Raw genomic sequence first — 20,412 nt, 5'->3', positions numbered from 1 at the left:
GCGGGGGTGTTCCGGGCGTCTGGGTCGGCTCGCCGACCGGTGTCCGCTCGGGTGGCTTGGGGGTGGCCTTGGTGCTGCCGCGGCCTGGGGATTCCGGGGGGGGGGGGGGGGGGGGGGGGGCTCGCTTTGCTGGACCGCGGTTGACGGCTTCTTTCTTTGGTGGTGGTCCTTATGCATGCCAGATCCGTCGCACCAGCATCTACTGAAACTCAACAAAAGTAGCCTCTCCCTCCCACAGCCCCTTGAATCAGTGGGTGCTGGTGTCTGTGGTTCTCACTTTGCTTTATCTATCCTTCCCTCCTTCCTCTCTTTAGTTTTTCCTCTGGTCACTTGAGATCTTAATTTATTAGAAGTATGAGGCTTCTGGGGTGGGCATAAGACTCTGGTTTTGTAACCACGTAGGAGGGGTCTTGTTGGTGCTGGACTTCACTTTGATGGATTGGATGTACTGGCTTCTATGGATCTCACTCTGCCTCATCGATCCTTCCCTCCTTCCTCTCTTTAGTTTTTCCTCTGGTCTCTTGAGATCTCGCTAAATTTGCTGGAATTTAGAGGCTCCCGGGGTTGGCGTAATAGTTTGATTTTGTAACCATGGGGAAGGCAGGAAGTGTTAGGTCGGTGCTGGATTTCACTTTGATTTACCTTTCTTTTCTCTTTATTTCTTTTTTTTTCTGACCTTTTCTCTGGTCTCCTGACCATTTAAACCTCACGACTCTGGCAAGATTCTGAAGTACCTGGTTAAGGCGAAGGGTAATGGGATATTTATAAGGTTTTAGGTGAATTAATGAGTATAAATTTATACGTATTTGCGCGCAAGCACGCAAACGCACGCAAACGCACGCACGCAAACGCACGCACACACACACGTAAACGCACACGTAAACGCACGCACACATACACACACACACACACAAAAAAAGGAAAAACAAAAGAAAAAAAAAACAAAAAAAACAAAACATAACTGGTTCTGTCAGAGTGGCCTTTTATTATGGGAAGTCTGAGGCACACCTCTGGACTTATCATGGTGTCTAATCAGCATCTTGATATGGCACAGGTGTGAGGTGGGATGGATTATCTACATAAAGAAGAAGTGCTCACAATCAGCTTTAGACTGGTTTGTGAACAACATTTGAGAAATGGCGGTATTGTATATGTGCAAGAAGTTTTAGGTCTTTGAGTCCCTCTCATAAAAAATGAGAGTAAAAACAAAAGTGTTATTCACATTCTTACTGATGAAATCTGCATTTAGAGCGTTTTCCCACACTTATTTTATATTTATTAGTACAGCTGTACGCCACACACGGTGGTATTTTCGCTGTAGAGGAAGAAAATAACGTGGGGGGAAAGTATGCATATAAATGAAATAGGCCTAATACAACTTAATATTTTTTCCACCGAAAACACTCATCAGTGGGTGTCTTAAGCCAGGATCCCTGTATGGGATAATGAGAGTCTTAAGAACGAATATCATTGTTTGCATCAACCATTCGGAGTATTATCTCAGTATTGTGAATGGTGACGTAATTGCAGAAGTCAGGTTTACATTTCACAGTTTTTTTCCTGTGTTTTCTTGTGTGCTTTGCTTTCATTTCATTGTTGATAGTTCTGATAACGCAGACCAATCTTTGGGTAGCACTCTCAAGAATACATTGAGCTAAAATTTATACTCACATTCTTACTGAAATCTGCATTTAGAGCTTCTCCCACACTTATTTTATACTTATTAATACAGCTGTACGCCACACACAGTGGTATTTTCGCTGTAGAAGAAGAAAATAACGTGGGGCAAAAGTATGCAGCGGAAAAGTCAATGTACAGCATTCAACTTAAAGGCCAAATGTGAAGTAAGGTTGGCCAACCATGTTTTTGAGTAATACCAATGGCTAAACCATTGTCAGCATATTTTCGTTGTTTTTTTTAACGCAACCCTTTCAGGTTCTTAGTTTAACCCATAGCAACACCCTTGACAACGAAAATGCTTTTCTTCGACAATCTTCGGAAATTTTCGGAAATGACGTCACACCGGGAAGTCGCGAGAGAAGTCGGCCATTGAACTGCATTGTTTGCATTGCTACTCGGTAAGATGACCCGGCGATGTGTGGTGATGTATTGTTCTCAAGCTAAAGAAAAGTTGTATGAGTGGCCAAAAGATAACAGGGCACGTAAATGGACAACTTTCGTTCGCACGAAGCGAATGAATTTCACGCCATCGTCGAGGAGTGTTCTCTGTTACAAACACATCGAAGATGCCTGCTTCCTCAACCGGTCTGCTGATGATAATGGATTTGCAAAAAAAGTAAGTATGATTACAATTATTTAGAAAAAAACGTGGAATTTATGGATAGATCACTGATGACTTTGACAAAGCAGAGCTTCCAACAGTTGTGGAATGAACAGTAGAAACTAGCGACGAAACCGAAAGCTAACGTCTCGGTGCTATTCATATCAACGATGAGTAATAATGGCAGTGAGACAAATTGTTCTTAAAGTAAATTTCAATAGGTTGGCAGTATTGCTTTGTTGATGAAAGAACATGACACGTCCTTTTGAAAAACTTCCAATCATATGTCAATCTTACTGCATTTTATGAGTCATTAAATAATTTAATATTTGGTAAGGCAGGGCAGAATTTATGAAATTTCCACTGCATCTGTTCAACCAAAAATGCCATCTCAAAGAATCGATATATATATATATATATATATATATATATATATATATATATATATATATATATATATATATATATATATATATGTGCTTCTTCAAGTGTGATTTGTCCATGACTAGTAGAACATATGGATGAAATGTAGAACTTTGAGATATAAAGCTATTTCATCACAATGTGACAATTTGTTAATAAGGCAATTTTTGTTCTCGCTGCTATTGTTGTGATCAGTGCGAGAACCTTTGGGTTGAGTGCAAGTTGTTTTTTGGTGGGATCCGTTCCACTTTTGAGCCCTTGTCTGGATTTATCTTGAACGCACATCTGTCAAATGAAGAAAAAGAAAGTGTTTTAGGAACTGGACTGGACTGTAAAGTTTTCATACATTTGCAAAAGGGCTACACAACAGTGTTATTTTTATTTATTAAATTGACTAGTGGGCGAGCCAACGGCATCTCGTCTGTCTTCTTCTTCTTCCTCTTCTTATTTGTGAACATAAAAGTTGAATTTTACAGTTTATTCTATTAAATAACAGACAAATACCTGTGAAATTACTGTACTTGTGAATGTATTTTAACAGTAAATGTCAGGGTTTTTTTTTTTTTTTTTTTTTTTTTTTTTTACAGTTACTGTGATTTCATGTTATTTTACATTTGACATGAAATTACTTTTTTTTTTTTTTTTTTTTTTTTTTTTTTTTTTTTTTTTTTTTTTTTTTTTTTACAGTGTAGTTGACACAAGGCGGCACGGTAGTCGAGTGGTTAGCACATCCGCTTCCCAGTTCTGAGGTCTCCGGTTCGAGTCCAGGCTCGGACCTTCCTGGGTGGAGTTTGCATGTTCTCCCCGTGCCCGCGTGGGTCTTCTCCGGGTACTCCGGTCTCCTCCCACATTCCAAAGACATGCATGGCAGGTTAATTGGGCGCTCCGAATTGTCCCTAGGTGTGCTTGTGAGTGTGGATGGTTGTCGTCTCTGTGTGCCCTGCGATTGGTTGGCAACCAGTCCAGGGTGTCCCCCGCCTACTGCCCAGAGCCAGCTGAGATAGGCGCCAGCAGCCCCCGCGACCCTTGTGAGGAATAAGCGGTCAAGAAAATGGATGGATGGATGGATAGTTGACACAACAGCTTTTGTATGGCCGGGGTTGACATGGAAAGTTGCAGACATGCCACTGGTGCTGCGCACCGCTCCCAGAGGATGGGTCAAATGTGGAGATTGCATTTTGTCCTCCGTTGGCAGGTGTGACAATCAGTGGTACTTTAACTTTAACTTAAATAGCAGCACTCAAAGTAACAAACATGACTTAATTACCACAAGCCCCCAATAGCAACACATAACAATAAAACACATAACCCAATTCACTGCAATATACTATCTTACACTGTAGTGACGTGCTAAATATACAGCATGTATATATATATATATATATATATATATATATATATATATATATATATATATATATATATATATATATATATATATATATATGTATATAACGTGATCGTAATCCAACATGTTGCCATCATTTATACAACTTTCAGTTATTTTTTTTAAATTTAATATCTAAAATTAAATTGTATCGTCTTGATTCGGGCTAAAATGTCAACAGTTTATAGACGCCTTCAGAGTTTGTAAACAATGTGACGCAATTTAAAGGGCCGGGCTTAGCTGGAGGCAAAAACACCTCAGTGGCGAAACATACAGCTAACGTTTGTTTAGCTAGTGCATGTAGCATGTAAACACGGACTATTGTTGCTGTTGTGAGCACTAATACTACTACTATTGAAAAACCTTCATTGCTGTATATCTGCCTTGCCTTAGGTTTATGTACAATTTTTGAAGATGGAAAGACTGAAACAGGGAAAAACATCACAGAGGAAAAACTTGCAGGAGGAATGGACCTTTTGGTACAAATAATGAGGAATGACAATATTTTATCAAGAAATACAGGCTATCAGTCTGAGATTTGGTCCGAGCTGTCCATTTCCATATATGGAGAAGATGCACATAAAAACCGCCACTGGCTCTGGGTGATATGGATGGAAAATCGTAAAGGACTGAGAGACTTGATTGTTCAAGATGACAGTGACAGCTCTGGATTTCTCCGCCCGTTACCGGTTCCGCCCCATCAACATAGCTCTGGACTTCATTACTGGCCTTCCTCCATCAAAGGGTAATGCAGTCATACTCACCATCGTTGATAGATTCTCTAAAGCCGCCCACTTCATTGCTTTGGCCAAACTACCTTCTGCTGCAGACTGCCAGTTTGTTGATAGAACATGTGTTCCGCCTCCATGGCATCCCCTTGGATGTGGTATCTGATAGAGGTCCACAATTCACTTCCCTTGTCTGGAAGTCCTTTTGCTCGGCCATAGACATCTCAGTCAGTCTGTCTTCCGGTTATCTTCCACAAACTAACGGACAGTCAGAATCCATCAACCAACAAGAGCTCTACATAAAGGAGTGAGCCACCTATTCTACGGCAGACTTGAAAATACACCGGTTGCAGAACTCATCTCAGAAAAAATCACCATATGTTTAAACAAAAATATACTTAAAGTCATTGCTTCAGAGGTCAGAAAAAGTGCACAGATACATGATGATGTGCTTACAGAGATGCGCTTAACACAGACAATAATGAAAGAGTGTGGTGGAAGCTTTTCCAAGATGCTTGGATAGATATACACACAACTGTACAACATCTCAGAAAGAAGTCCCCGCTGGCTTTATACCTTGATGCTACAGGTAATGTTGCATCAAAAGTCTCTGGTCAGCACAAAAGACTTTTGTATTACTCCCTAACTCTTCCAGGAGGTGGTCAGAATCCCGTCCTCTACCAGTCTGTGAAATGCTGACAAATGAACACTCCATACCACTAATCACATTCTGGGTTACTGCAGTTCCTCCGTAAATTGTCACAACACTCCAAGGTCAGAATACATCAGGTGGAAACCCATTACAGTTGGGCACTTTTGCAAATTGTTCTCATATCCTTCAATCATGAAAGCATTGACACATACTTGGACCGGGCATTCGCAGTTAGCACCAAAAAAAAAAAAACAAATGGAAAGAAATTTGTACATTTGTAGTACTACACTTATGCTCTGCACATGTCCTGAAAGCGGTAACTCAATTATTTGGACGAAAAACCCCTGACAAGGGAATGAAGGACTTTGCAACATTTGCATTTGCGAGGTTGAATGAGAGCTCTCCATTCAGAAATAGCTTTGCGAGCCAGTTGTGAAAAATACATTACCGTAATTGCTGGACTATAAGGCACACCTATTATAAGCCGCACCCAATACATTTTGTCCATACATAAACCGCATCTGACTATAAGCCGCATGTGCCCGCATTGAAAATTAGATATTTACAAAGAAAGACGGTGCTATGTAAGTGAGGACCAGTGACCACTTTCATTATTGTAAGCAGAAGATCTCGCTTACCCACTTTCGACTCCCAGAATGCAGGCAAGTCATTCTTCCCCATGTCATGTACAATCACGGTGTCATGCCGTTGCATACGTTCGCCCAAGTATTCACGATCCATTGATAAATTGTGGTGTAACTCTCACGGCACTACCTCACAGTCTTGGTATTGACCATTTGCACGTGTCGTCACTTCCGCCATGGGCACGTGTTGTCACTTCCGCCATGGGAACGCCCCCTCCTGAAACTATGGTCGGCAAAAGAACCACTTGCCTGGATTGTAACAATTGAATCGTGTACAGCGTGAAATCCTTGGTCAAGTCGATTCAGTTATAAAATGGTCATATCTTGCTGTGCGGTCGGTTGTACAAACAGACAAGGGAGTAAACCAAATGTTGCTTTTTACCGAATACCTACTAATGAAGACAAAAGGCGTCGATGGATAGCGGCAATCAACAGAAAGGACTGACAGCCCACAAACTATTCACGGATTTGCAGCGAGCATTTTTTACGAGGTTAGTAGGTCGATGTTCATACACTTTACTCGTAAATGTACACTTACTACATACATTAACAAAGTCTGTAACAAGCTGTCGAATTATGTGTTTCAAATCAAATTAACGATCGTTAATATTTTACCTTGGCCATTACAAGGTAGATTGTCCCCCGGGTGTGAGCGTAACAACATAGTGATACAGGTCGTGCATGGTGAATTCCGGAAAAGTCGGCAATTTGATTATTTCCGCGAAAACAGCAGGGGACAAAAAGAGAAAAAGATAAAATATTCTCCCGCTTCCAGTGTTAATTGAATTAATTTTATGACTACAAATGCTTGTTACGGTTCTGGATGAAAAATTCATATATTAGCCCCATCATTGTACAAGCCGCAGGGTTGAAAGCGTGAGAAAAAAGTTGCGGCTTATAGTCCGGCAATTATGGTATATACAATAAATACGATAATATTTACAACAACGCTGAACTATATTTAGAATTTAAAACTTACTTGTGGATGGTTTTGCAATATTTGTGGTTTAAAAAAACATTGTGAGTGCCAACGCTGGCTGGTCGTGTGTTCCAATTCACTTGAATGAGAGATCTCCATTCAGAAATAGCTTCGCTAGCTGGTCGTGAATCGCAATTAAAAAAAAAAAAATACATGATGGTCCCTATTAAATTGTAAATAGGGTTCAGTGTTGGCGCGATTTGCCATTTGTGAAATGTTATTTCAGATCCGCACGTGATGCGGGAGTGCAAGCTTGGCTTGTTGCGGCCGTGCGCCAGTTTGTTTGTTTTTTTCTCTTTCTCCTCCTCTCTTTCTTTCTCCCTGGCGGAAAGCCAAAGTGACACCGATTTGGTCCTGAAAAGAAAGTCCACCTCGGAATTGGTTTGGCTTTTCCCCAGAGTACGAGGCACAGACAGAAGTAAATTGCAAAGTTTGCGGAAACTCCCTTCGGACTTCAGATGGCAACACAACAAACCTGTTTAATCACATGCAGAGACAGCATCCGAAACTGGACGTCGAAAGCCAAAACTAACGGAGAATGAGGCCAGCCGCTAGCAGCTCCAAGCTAACACAATCCACGGTAACACGGTCATTTACCAAGGGCACTCCATATGAAAAAACAAGCAAAGTAAGCGGTGGAAAGAAGTAACTGAGGCTATTCATTAGCATTTATGTTTACATTCATTGCACTTGATACAAGAAAAATTGCACTATTTCAATTCCAACCTGCACAGAAAGCTTAGTTGGCTTAAGATGGCTGTTTTTTTTCCCCTCTTTCAGGGTTTTATATAAATTTTAAATATGCTTTAAATATGACAAAAATGTTCAGATATGTGAAGATTAGTGTAAAAAAAAGAATCGTGATAAAATCGAGATATGAAATTTTTACCATATCGCCCACCCCTACTTTGGAGTAAAATTCCTTACATTAAAACTATCAGCACCACAAATGTATGAATGTATGTATTGTATAACTGTTTGAGCACACAATGTCCAATCCTATATGCGATATCATAATAAACACTTGGCATTTTGAATTTTATGGTTATATTGTGTATATGTATTGTAAGTAATGTATCGCTTTGTGAGGTAACAACACATTTAACAGGTAAACACAACTCTTGTTCACTGTGGATAAACGCTGAAATTAACCTGATTCCCCTGAACTGTTGACAATCAAGACAAAGTATTACCTGCATTTTCTTATATGGAAAAAAAATAAAAAACAAGACAATAAAGGTGATTTATTATGTAAAAATATGATATATATATATATATATATATATATATATATATATATATATATATATATATATATATATATATATATATATATATATATATATATATATATATATATAATATGTGAGACACACAGGGCTAGAGGGCACAGGTATTGTAATCCAGAGAACTGATCAGCAAACAGTGACTGATCCCAAGAACAAATACAAGTACTGTATTCAAGCCTGATTCCTGCCCTGAAAAGATTGCTACCCAGACATAATTTATTCTAAAACTGGTTCCAAATTTAGTGAAACTGTTTTGGCCTCCAATAATATTTTATGAAACTGAAATTTAACGTAGTCCTTCCGGTCGGGTGGCAGTCTTTTCAACACAGGAATCATGCTTCTCATGAAGAGTTCTTCCTCATCTTCACAAGGTGGGTGGGGGCTGTGGGTGGAGATGCGGAAAGAGGACGATTCACTGTTTTCCTCAAGAGAAGGAGCAGATTGTCTTTGATTCCTTTTTCCTTCCCTCCTGCACACTGTGTAATCCTCCTCATTCCTATATTAAAAACAAAGACCATATTTTGTGTTACATTTGTTATGATATGGATGTGGATGGACCCAAAGACGGAGAAACCAGGAAGGGAGAAAGGCAGGAATGAGAATGACTTTATTGACTATACTGAACGTGGACTGGTGTGGCATGACGTGGAACAGACTTGGCATGACGAATGTGTGGCAGACTTGGTATGGTGTGAAGACTGGAGGGGACATGGAGACAACTTAACCAGACGTAGCGAACTTGGCCAGACGTAGAGAAAAATTGAGAAACTTGCAGCACACTGGCCAGGACAAGAAAAGCCACAACAACACAATGCAACAATGCTCCTACACCTGCGTGAAACACACACCACTCCCAACCCTAATGAGACACTAACAAGACACACCTTAGAGACACAGCAGGCAGACGGCACTAATTAGGTCAACACAAACGGGGAGGGAAGACGGAATGGGAAGATGGAAAGAGTACTTTGAAGAGTTGATGAATGAGGAAAATGAGAGAGAACGAAGAGTAGAAGGGGTGACTGTTGTGGACCAGGAAGTAGCAAAGATTAGTAAGGATGAAGTGAGAAGGGCATTGAAGAGGATGAAGAGTGGAAAGGCACTTGGTCCTAATGATATACCGATGGAGGTATGGAAGTGTCTAGGAGAGGTAGCAGTAGAATTTCTGACTGGGTTATAGACAGAAAGAAAAAAGACAGGAGGCAGAGCTGGAGGTGGCAGAGATGAAGATGCTGAGATTCTCTTTGGGAGTGACCAGGTTGGATAGGATCAGGAATGAGAACATCAGAGGGACAGCACATGTTAAAAGCTTTGGAGATAACCAGACCAGACTTAGATGGTTTGGACAGGTCCAGAGGAGAGATAGTGACTATATTGGAAGAAGGATGCTGAGTTTTCAAATGCCAGGCAGAAGCTCGAGAGGAAGGCCAAAGAGGAGGTTTATGGATGTAGTTAAAGAGGACATGAAGGTAGTTGGTGTGAGAGCAGAGGATGCAGAGGACAGAGTTAGATGCAGGCAACTGATTCGCTGTGGCGACCCCTGAAGGGAAAAGCCCAAAGAAGAAGAAGAAGAAATAGACTCAGTTTTAGAGTAATATTTACACTTGGAAGAGACTAAAATTAAGAAATGGGGGAAGAAAAAATAAAACTCACTCAAAGGTTGAGGAATGAACTCACGACCTTCAGGTTGCGAGTGTCCAAAAGAAGACGCCTAGGATGTTTAACTGCTGTAATATATGGAGCTGTAGTGCTGCCATAGGGAGTTAAGAAGAATCAGCGAAGACGACGAACCACTCATCTGAATGCCTACCAAGGACAAGCCAAGAAGCCATGAAGGACAGTCTAAGAGAAATAATCTGATCATTGATGGAATAGAAGAAACACCGGGAGAAACATGGACAGATAATGACGAAAGTAATGAAAATGTTCAAAGAGAAATTACAGTTGAAGGAGAACATCGAGTTGGAGCGGGTACATCGGACAGGTAAACCGGAAAAATACAAAGATAAAACAAAAATTCTCCAAAAAGCAAAACATCTCAAGGGTACAAACATATACATTGAGGACTTTACTGATACCGTTTAAAAATTATTTTTTTTTAGTTCTAGACAAAAATGCGAAGTAATGGCTCTATTTTCAATGAGCAAATGTACCCGTTTATGGAGGACCTCCTGCTTCTTCCATTGTTTACGTCGTGACGAGACAGGTAGTGTCTATTGTTTTGGTCCTTAAAGGTCCCTGGTTAGATCCCGGGTTTCTGCACCAGCTGGAAAGTTCTGGGTGAGAACTTTCACTGGTTCTTGTATCTTAATGCTCACGATATTATACTAATAGTAATAACCAGAAGACTGCATGTTCTCAGTTGAAATATTTACTGGATGCCAGAAAGATCGAGTACACAGCTGCGGAGTCCTCTTCTATTAGTATGCGGAGGAGGAACTGATCTATTCAGAATCGTCCCTGCACTTATACTGTCTAGGCCGCCCCCCCAAGGGCGAACGGCTCAGCCTCCCCATGTGAGAATGTGTGGCCTTATGGCCTTAACTGGTTTGTACTGGATACGATAATGTCATCTTTCTAGCAACAGTTACTATACGACCGTGGTCTTGGCGCAAATCCATTTTCATGTGTGGCAAATCAGGCGCACATTTGCTCCCAGCTGTCAGAATTTGTGGATCCGTTTGCGCCAATATATGATTAGAGCAATATCCTTAGTGAATATGTGGATAACAGGGAGCAGACTGCGAGTGCAGTTGTGGAGCAATATTTAGTGCTCTTAGCGGACGCAGCGCATTCTTAGTGAATCACCCCATAGTCTCTTCAGCGTGTCTTGGGTCGTCCCCGGTGCCTCCTGCTAGTGGGACATGCCTGGAACACCTCTCCAGGTAGGCGTCCAGGAGGCATCCGAACCAGATGCCCAAGCCAATGAAGTATATAATTTTAGTTATCTATGTAGATTCATGCCCCCCATCCCTGTAAAAGGCCCCCTGGTTTGACCCAAACCTGCTCTGACACATTTTCCTTTCTTCTGACCCAGCAGACATATGTAGGGGTTTTCCGATTACATGTGCTCTGGCTGGCCTTGGAGGCATTCTGTGAGATAGGGGTTTTCCGAACACGTGAGCTACACGTGCTACACGTGAGTGAGTGAGCCAAGACCAGGTGCAAGCTATAAAAATGTCTTGTCCGCAAGATTTATGAGCAGGAAGTTACACGTGAGCTTGCGTAACCATGAAGTTCATACAGAGGTCAGCTTTAAAATAGGCCAAAGGTTGCGGGCCTAAATTTGCGTGGAGTAACAGTGCCCCCAATGGTCACAAAATAATACTGCACCAAGTTAAACTCCTATCTTGCAGTGCACTCTAGTGCCCAAAGACATTCATGTGAATAATTAGGCTAATATGTAGGAGTGGGCAAATTTTTTAGTGCCCAATAAAGTTACTTATCTTAAGATGTTACGCCCAAAGGGCGTAGATCTAGTAAGGCTATAAAAACCAGTGCATCCCTTTGTTCGATGGATTTCTGATCCCTTCTGGCCATAATATATGTCTTGTTTGTATGTCTGTGTCAAATAAATCTTTTTGTCTACAGCTTGAATTTCGGCCCGGCACTCTGTTACTTTTTTTCTTCCAGATTCTGAGTTGTTAAACTTCTCCTTTAAAGCGAATACAAGCGAAGGCTCTCCTTCCAACACCCGGGATGCATAATATACGATCACTCTTGGAGAGGACAGTCGGAAGCCTGAGAATAGGCTGGCTAGTAACTGAGTTGGTAATCGGGTTAAGGTGACCCTATGTTTTTCGGCCTCAGAGCAGGCTAAGAAGTGTATTGTGTGAAATCCTTGGTGGACTTCAGAGGTCGAGGAAGACCTTATTTTTTCGTGTCTAAGCAGTGTCTCCAGCCAGGAAGGTTTGGGTCATTAAGATTGCTGTATTTCTGACTATAACACCTCAAGAGGAGGCTAGTTCAAGAGGAACTATTGTTGTAGTATCTTTTTAGTCTGTGACAGGCCATTGTGCTTAAAAAGCGTGCACCGCTGGCAGGCAGCGGACTTTTGTATAAAAGGTGAATTGTCCAGGACGGACAATCAAGTAAAAAGTTGTTAGTTGGAAGTAAGTTGCATAGTGTTGTATAATGGCGTTTGAGCAAAATTGAAGGAAAGTGTGCGAAGGGGGAGAGATCAGTGTGCATGGCACGGGGTGAGGGGCGAGGAGGTCAAAAGGTCAATGCGTGTGTGTGTGAGCCAGGTTGGTGAACGACTGAAGAGTGTTTTTCTGAGTAGCTGGTATTGAGCAGGTCATGTTAAGGAAGGGGCGGCACGGTAGTCGAGTGGTTAGCACGTCCGCTTCCCAGTTCTGAGGTCTCCGGTTCGAGTCCAGGCTCGGACCTTCCTGGGTGGAGTTTGCATGTTCTCCCCGTGCCCGCGTGGGTCTTCTCCGGGTACTCCGGTCTCCTCCCACATTCCAAAGACATGCATGGCAGGTTTGCGTGTGAGTGTGGATGGTTGTTCGTCTCTGTGTGCCCTGCGATTGGTTGGCAACCAGTCCAGGGTGTCCCCCGCCTACTGCCCAGAGCCAGCTGAGATAGGCGCCAGCAGCCCCCGCGACCCTTGTGAGGAATAAGCGGTCAAGAAAATGGATGGATGGATGTTAAGGAAGGAATGTGGGATAGTGGAAATAGTGTCGAAAAAAGATTTGTGAATCACATTGTGAATTGTTTTGTGGGTTGCATTGTAAATTGCATGGAAATATTTAAATTATTGTGTCTGTGCTTTTATTCATTCGATTTAAACTTCCTTTCTTTTCGCAGACTAACTATATTTAAAGAGTAGGTAATAGGAAGAGGATTAGTCACTAATGTAAATTATTAGTATATAATTTTGATTCTAGGCTTATCCGGTAAACAAAAGGAAAAATGTTGACAATGAAAACAAAAGGGAGAAAAGACAGCTATAGTAAAGGAAAAATTTAATAATATGGAATGTTAATTAAATGCCGTTTTGAAGATTTATGAGAGGCTTTGTAAAAATAAAATAAAATAAAACAAAGATTTGTCCATTGTGTTAGTCTTTTTGATAATGATTGTTCAAATTGTGTAATTTGATTGAATAAATTAAATTGAAGATGTAAAAAATGTACTTTTAAATTTTTAGATATTGATAGGGTCCAAATGGGGAATCTTAAGAGTAATATTTGAAACACAAATGAGGAATGATATAACTTTAGAGAGAGAGACAGAGAGAGAGAGAGGCGGAGAGAGAGAGAGAGAGAGAGACGGAGAGAGAGAGGCGGAGAGAGAGGGAGACAGAGAGAGAGGCGGAGACAGAGAGAGAGAGAAAGATGGAGGGAAGGGGGACAGCAGAAGGTGTATGTGTGTATATGTGTGAAAGGTCAGAGTTGATGGTGATAGGAATGGTACAGAAGTGGGAGGTGGGAAACGAGCATGGTTGAATACAATGAGTGTGTGATATATAGGAGTAGACTGTGTGTGGAAGTTTGTAAGAAGAGTAAGTGTGGATATAATAGCAGTCTGAGAAAATGTGAGGGGACAAAGAAGGCATAAAAAATAAATAAATATATACGTAGCCATTGCATAACGAAATGATAGTTTATGCTTGAGTATATATTTAGAAATTATTAATGATGAATTTTGCAGGAGTCGCTTTGAAGGATAATAGGTGCTGAACCAAATGAATTGAAAGGAGGCTAAGTTTAATAGCAGGAAAAATAAAATAAAGAAAACATAGCATTAGATTGATAGACTTGATGGAGATGATTAGGGCTGTCAAACAATTATATTTTGATAAAATCGATTAAATTTAGTTTGGATTGATCCCAATTCATCACTTAATTAAGAAGCTTTTTTTTTTATTAGATTTTTTCCGCCTGCCAAATTTGAAGAGCACCTGTTATGTGTTAATTTTTGAAAGTCTCGTGTTATAAGGATGTCTTCAACATTTTTTGATCCACTGCACATGCTCATTTTTCTATTCAGTGAATTATTTTCATAATCTAAAATGAAGAAGAGAAAAATGTCTCCAATGTTTTGACATAAACAAATGATCTGAATGTCAAAGTTATACAAAAATATATATTAAATGCTTTACGGTTAATGCATGTAGTGGTGTTTATTACTTAAACATAATATGTGCTAACTTTGACGTAAACATCTACTGTCATAATGTGACTAATCTGATATTTTTTTTGTGATTATTTAATTAGTTCACACTTTAACCTACAGCACTAGAAATGCTACAAAATATAGAATAATGTAATATTAAATGACAAGAATATCTTGGTCATCCACAATGAAAAGACTGTCATTGTAAGAGTAAGCCTACATTTTTTTTATTTTGTCCCTATATGTGAACATTGTACAAGTCTTTGGCCATTGAAAGATGCAAATCCTGGTGTCGACCAAATCTCTTCATAAATGGAACAATGGAAGAGTGACTCCAGTCTGGAAAAACTCTGGAACAAAGGACTTTTGTTGTGTAGTGGGGCACAACGTCACACACAGGACAATGATGAACACCTGTTATGTGTGATTAACTGCTTTTGAAAGGACTTACAGTTACATCCTGAGCAGCTTGGATGAACAAAACTGGACTGGCTGGACAAAACCCGAGCATGGATGGACACACTCATGAACGCTCAGAGGACAAAACTGTTGAACGATGGTTGGGAGACACTGGGAGGACGCATTAGACAAGTGGGTATGGATTGTATGGTGTTACCATATTGAAGGAATTTTGTTAATGATCAAATCAATCATCATTTTAGAAAATTATTAGAATGAATAGAAAATAAGTGTGGATGGTTAAGATATATAAATGTTGAAATTTGTGAAACTATTGTAGCTTATTGAGATGCAATAACTAAGACAATTGGTTTAATTAGGTAATTTGGCTGTATCGTTTAGACTAGGAGAGATTACTTTTTTTATATTAATCGGCTTAATTCAATTGTACATTTAGATTTAGCTGTTAAGGTATGGAATTCTTAGAATTAATGATAGTGGTGATTCCGATGTATATTGGAGATACAGATTTAGCTGTGTTAAGTATATTTATATATTGCAGCTATTTAATGGAGTAAGATAAACTATAGCAGTATTTTACAGTTTATAGAACTTAGACAAAAAATATGCTGAAATTAGTAAGTCAAATTGCAAAGACTTAATTGAATGATTGAGGTTATAAGTCCCTTTTAACACCTTTATGGATAAAATAGTTATAATTTGAAGGTGAACTTTTTCAAAATAAATAAATAAATAAATAAATATATTGAGATTTCTACTGCTAAACAGAACCAAAAAAAAGAGACACATAGGATTAAACAAATCACCTGAGTACGTTTGAATTTTATATATAGTTTGGATATGTCCAGAGGAGGGAGAGTGAGTATATTGGGAGATATGAGTTTCTAAATGCCAGGTAGGAGATCTAGAGGAAGACCAGATGGATGAAGTTAAAGAGGATATGAAGGTAGTTGGCGTGAGAGCAGAGGATGCAGAGGACAGGGTTAGATGGAGGAAACTGATTCGTTGTAGCGGCCCCGAAAGGAAAAAACTAAAAGAAGAAGATATGTAAAATAGTCAGATAAATGTCGTAGAGTATACTTTTGATATATGTTAAATATTTTGGCTAGAAGAGATTGTTGCATAAGAAAAGGACCATAATAAACTAAAACTGGAGTGAATACTTTGTATCTGGATAAAAAATAGTGGTAAAAGAGATGTCTGAAGTAGTATGATATTGAATCGGCATTGAAAAGCACTACAGTGGACAAATCTGATGTTGTTAGTGATTCTGAGAAGAAACACGATGAAAACGAAGTTGGAGTATTCGAGCTATCCTTGTTAACATTTTGTTTAAATTAATTGATTTTTTACATAGTCTGTGATGACGACAGTTAGAATATATTAACTTAGGATAAGTTTAGTTTGTGAAACGTTAGGTTTGCAAGAGCTTGGTGGGGAAGATGAATAAAAGGTTGATGTTGAAAAATTTGGGATGGTATTCATGTTCATGAGTGAAAGGGGAGCTGTGGGGTGTAAATGTCTGTTTTAAATTCTGTGGTTATAGCTCCAGTATGTGGGTGTACTCTTATCTTTATTATAATGTGTGTATCTGTTGTGATTTGTGAGATTGTTTGTCTGTGGACTGTGTTGTTTGTTTGTTTACTCACATTAAAAAAATAAAAATAAAAATAAAAAAGGTGAGAAAGAGAAGAAGAAAGCAGCTGCAGACGCCTATGGGAGTAGCAAACAATTGCGTGCACAATATGGCCATGATAATTAGTACAAGTAAGGGTGTTTGTGATCACAATATGAGAGTAATTGCCTCTCACCCGTAGCTGTATATTTTCTGACTAGTCTAATTGAAGATAATGGCGGATTATTGAAAATTGTATTTTATTATTGATTATAGGATTGTTTATGATCGTGACACCACCATTTGACTGGCAAAATAGTCATATGGAGAAGGTCCAATTTTAAGGATGTGGCTTCGAATGATTGTGCCAATTCTGAGCTGTTACGACTTTATATGACGTTAAGAGTGTTATTGACTTTATGAAGACCTGACGGGAACAGACTGACCGTGACTTGTATTGTTTTGTTGTTTAACCCTTTTCTTGCAGCACGACAGACTCATCATGATGGATTTGTGAAGTTTTTTTTTCCTAACCCCGATATTCTTACAGTTTTAATGCTTTTTTGTCATTGATAGTTGATTTATTCATGATGGATGCTAATAGGGCTGCACGATATTGGAATAACGTGATATGCGATATGGCTGCTGAATATAGCAATTTAACATGTATCTAAAGAACTGACATTTTTGTAATTTGATGAAAGAATTAAAAGAATTAAAAGAATTCTTTTCATGCACCAAAATAGGCAAACTAATTGTATATTTAAGGGTAATTACCTCTCGGTTATCAACTATTGGATGGTTGTTGCATTTTTTAAGTTGATGTCTGACTGGTTGAATTTATGCAAAGCGTAAAATTCCAGATTAAACATTGCATGGGCTAATATCGCGATATCAATGTTTTTTCGACATGCTGTGCTGTCCTATGCTAGACTGATCTTGCAGGTCAGAGATCTTCAAGAACCACCTTCCAGCTTTGTGTATCTGATCTGTGTCTGAAGTGACTTCTTATAGACTGATTTCTATTTACCATTGTAGATTTGTTTGTATTGTAATGTGTTTTTGGTGTAGTAAGTAAATGAATGGTTTCAGGTTAAGTTTCTGTGTTTTTGTGAGTGCCGATCCCGAGACGTGGACGGTAAGTTGGTTCCAGTCTGAGTACCAGGAGTCTTCTGGTATCGTTTGTGTTGACACATGACATATGTGTCAAAAGGGGGAATTGAATGTAAGTAAGGAAGTTTTATATATATATATATATATATATATATATATATATATATATATATATATCCATCCATCCATCCATCCATCCATCCATTTTCTTGACCGCTTATTCCTCACAAGGGTCGCGGGGGCTGCTGGCGCCTATCTCAGCTGGCTCTGGGCAGTAGGCAGGGGACACCCTGGACTGGTTGCCAACCAATCGCAGGGCACACAGAGACGAACAACCATCCACACTCACACGCACACCTAGGGACAATTCGGAGCGCCCAATTAACCTGCCATGCATGTCTTTGGAATGTGGGAGGAGACCAGAGTACCCGGAGAAGACCCACGCGGGCACGGGGAGAACATGCAAACTCCACCCAGGAAGGTCCGAGCCTGGACTCGAACCGGAGACCTCAGAACTGGGAAGCGGACGTGCTAACCACTCGACTACCGTGCCACCCTATATATATATATATATATATATATATATATATATATATATATATATATATATATATATATATATATATATATATATATATATATATATATATAATTTTCAAAATTTACATAGTTTAACCGATTGGGAAAAGTTCTCATGTTTGATTTTTGTCTAGAGGACTTGGTGATAGCAGCTGCTGAATGGCCCGAATAGCAGCCCGTGATACCAACTGTGAGCCCTCAACTGATTCAGGTGCAACCATCAGCCGTGGGCCCCAGCCCACGCATCAGCGCAATCACCAGCAGCCCTGTGCGGAGGTCCTCAACCAGCGCTCCCTTCAGCGCCTGCACCATCGTCACCTCCAGTTCCTGCTGAGAAGTGTTCAACTCCAACCAGCCAGGAGCAGCCGCCAAACAGCAAACGTCTACACGACCACCACCAGGCACACCTTTTTGACCACGATCAGACCCTCCACCGCCAGAAATGCCAGGCCCCCAGATGAGCTTTCCCCAAACCCCCACCAGGATCACCCACCTGATGCCCCATCCAGAAGTCCCCTTATAAAAGGCCCCCTGGTTTGACCCAAACCTGCTCTTGACACATTTTCCTTTCTTTTGACCCAGCAGACATATGTAGAGGTTTTCCGATTAAGTGTGCTCTGGCTGGCCTTGGAGGCATTCTGTGTGAGAGGGGTTTTCCGAACACGTGAGCTACACGTGCTACACGTGAGTGAGCTCGCCAAGACCAGGTGCAAGCTATAAAAATGTCTTGTCCGTCCGCAAGATTTATGAGCAGGAAGTTACACGTGAGCTTGCGTAACCATGAAGTTCATACAGAGGTCAGCTTTAAAATAGGCCAAAGGTTGCGGGCCTAAATTTGCATGGAGTAACAGTGCCCCCAATGGTCACAAAATAGTACTGCACCAAGTTAAACTCCTATCTTGCAGTGCACTCTAGTGGCCAAAGACATTCATGTGAATAATTAGGCTAATATGTAGGAGTGGGCAAATTTTTTAGTGCCCAATAACGTTACTTATCTTAAGATGTTACACTCAAAGGGCATAGATCTAGTAAGGCTATAAAAACCAGTGCATCCCTTTGTTCGACGGATTTCTGATCCCTTCTGGCCAGAATATATGTCTTGTTTGTATGTCTGTGTCAACTAATCTTTTTGTCTACAGCTTGAATCTCGGCCCGGCACTCTGTTGCTTTTTTTCTTCCAGATTCTGAGTTGTTAAACTTCTCCTTTAAAGCGAATACAAGTGAAGGGTTACCCAGCTCACGGGTTTAACGAGTGTCTCACACCAAGAGCAAAACGAAAGAGACACCAACGAGGCGAGCTGCACTGAGAAGTTCCAGCCGCCCCGAGGAGCGGCAATGCAGCGCTTTTTATTGTGGAGCAGTCCGGCCAGGTGGTAGTCGGCGATTGGCGGAGAGGGCTGGAGCTGCTCCACCGAGGGCGTAGGGGCGGACGACCACCGCCCAGGACGTCGCGCCAGCACATCCGTCCAATCAGCGCGTCGCGCTGGCACAGTCGTCCTATCAGAGCGTCGCGCTGGCACAGTCGTCCAATCAGCGCGTCGCGCTGGCACAGTCGTCCAATCAGCGCGTCACGCTGGCGCATTCAAACTGCAGTACCATTATACGGGCACCAGCTGACACAAACACACACATACATACTAGGAGAGCGTAGCCGGCGGCGGGCCCGAGCCGCCAGCCGTAACACTCTCCTTCCAACACCCGGGATGCATAATATACGATCACTCTTGGAGAGGACAGTCGGAGCCCCCCCCGACATATCGGACGTAAAACTCGGTCCGGCCGTCTGCCTCTCGTCCGGGCTGACGAAACAACACCACCTCAAATGGCTCCTCTCAACATGGAGTAGCAGCGGCTCTACTCCAAGTCCCTCCTGGATGACCAAGCTTTTCACACCATCTCTAAAGGAGAGCCCAGACACCCTGTGGAGGAAATTCATTTCAGGCCACTTGTATCCGGGATCGTGTTGTTTCGGTCACGACCCACAGTTTCCTCACCACAGGTGAGAGTAGGAACGTAGATCGACCGGTAAATCGAGAGTTTCAACTCAATACTTCATCCAGAGGACAAGGGATTTTTTCATTTTCAACATACATCAGCCTACATCAGCTTGTCTTTGTGTACAGAAGTCAGTCCAATTCAGCCAATAATATACCAATGTCATTCTTTGGTTACACAAGGCAGA

Source organism: Festucalex cinctus, chromosome 14, assembly GCF_051991245.1.
Source record: "Festucalex cinctus isolate MCC-2025b chromosome 14, RoL_Fcin_1.0, whole genome shotgun sequence".
Taxonomy (NCBI): domain Eukaryota; kingdom Metazoa; phylum Chordata; class Actinopteri; order Syngnathiformes; family Syngnathidae; genus Festucalex; species Festucalex cinctus.
Note: the sequence above shows the minus strand (reverse complement) of the source record.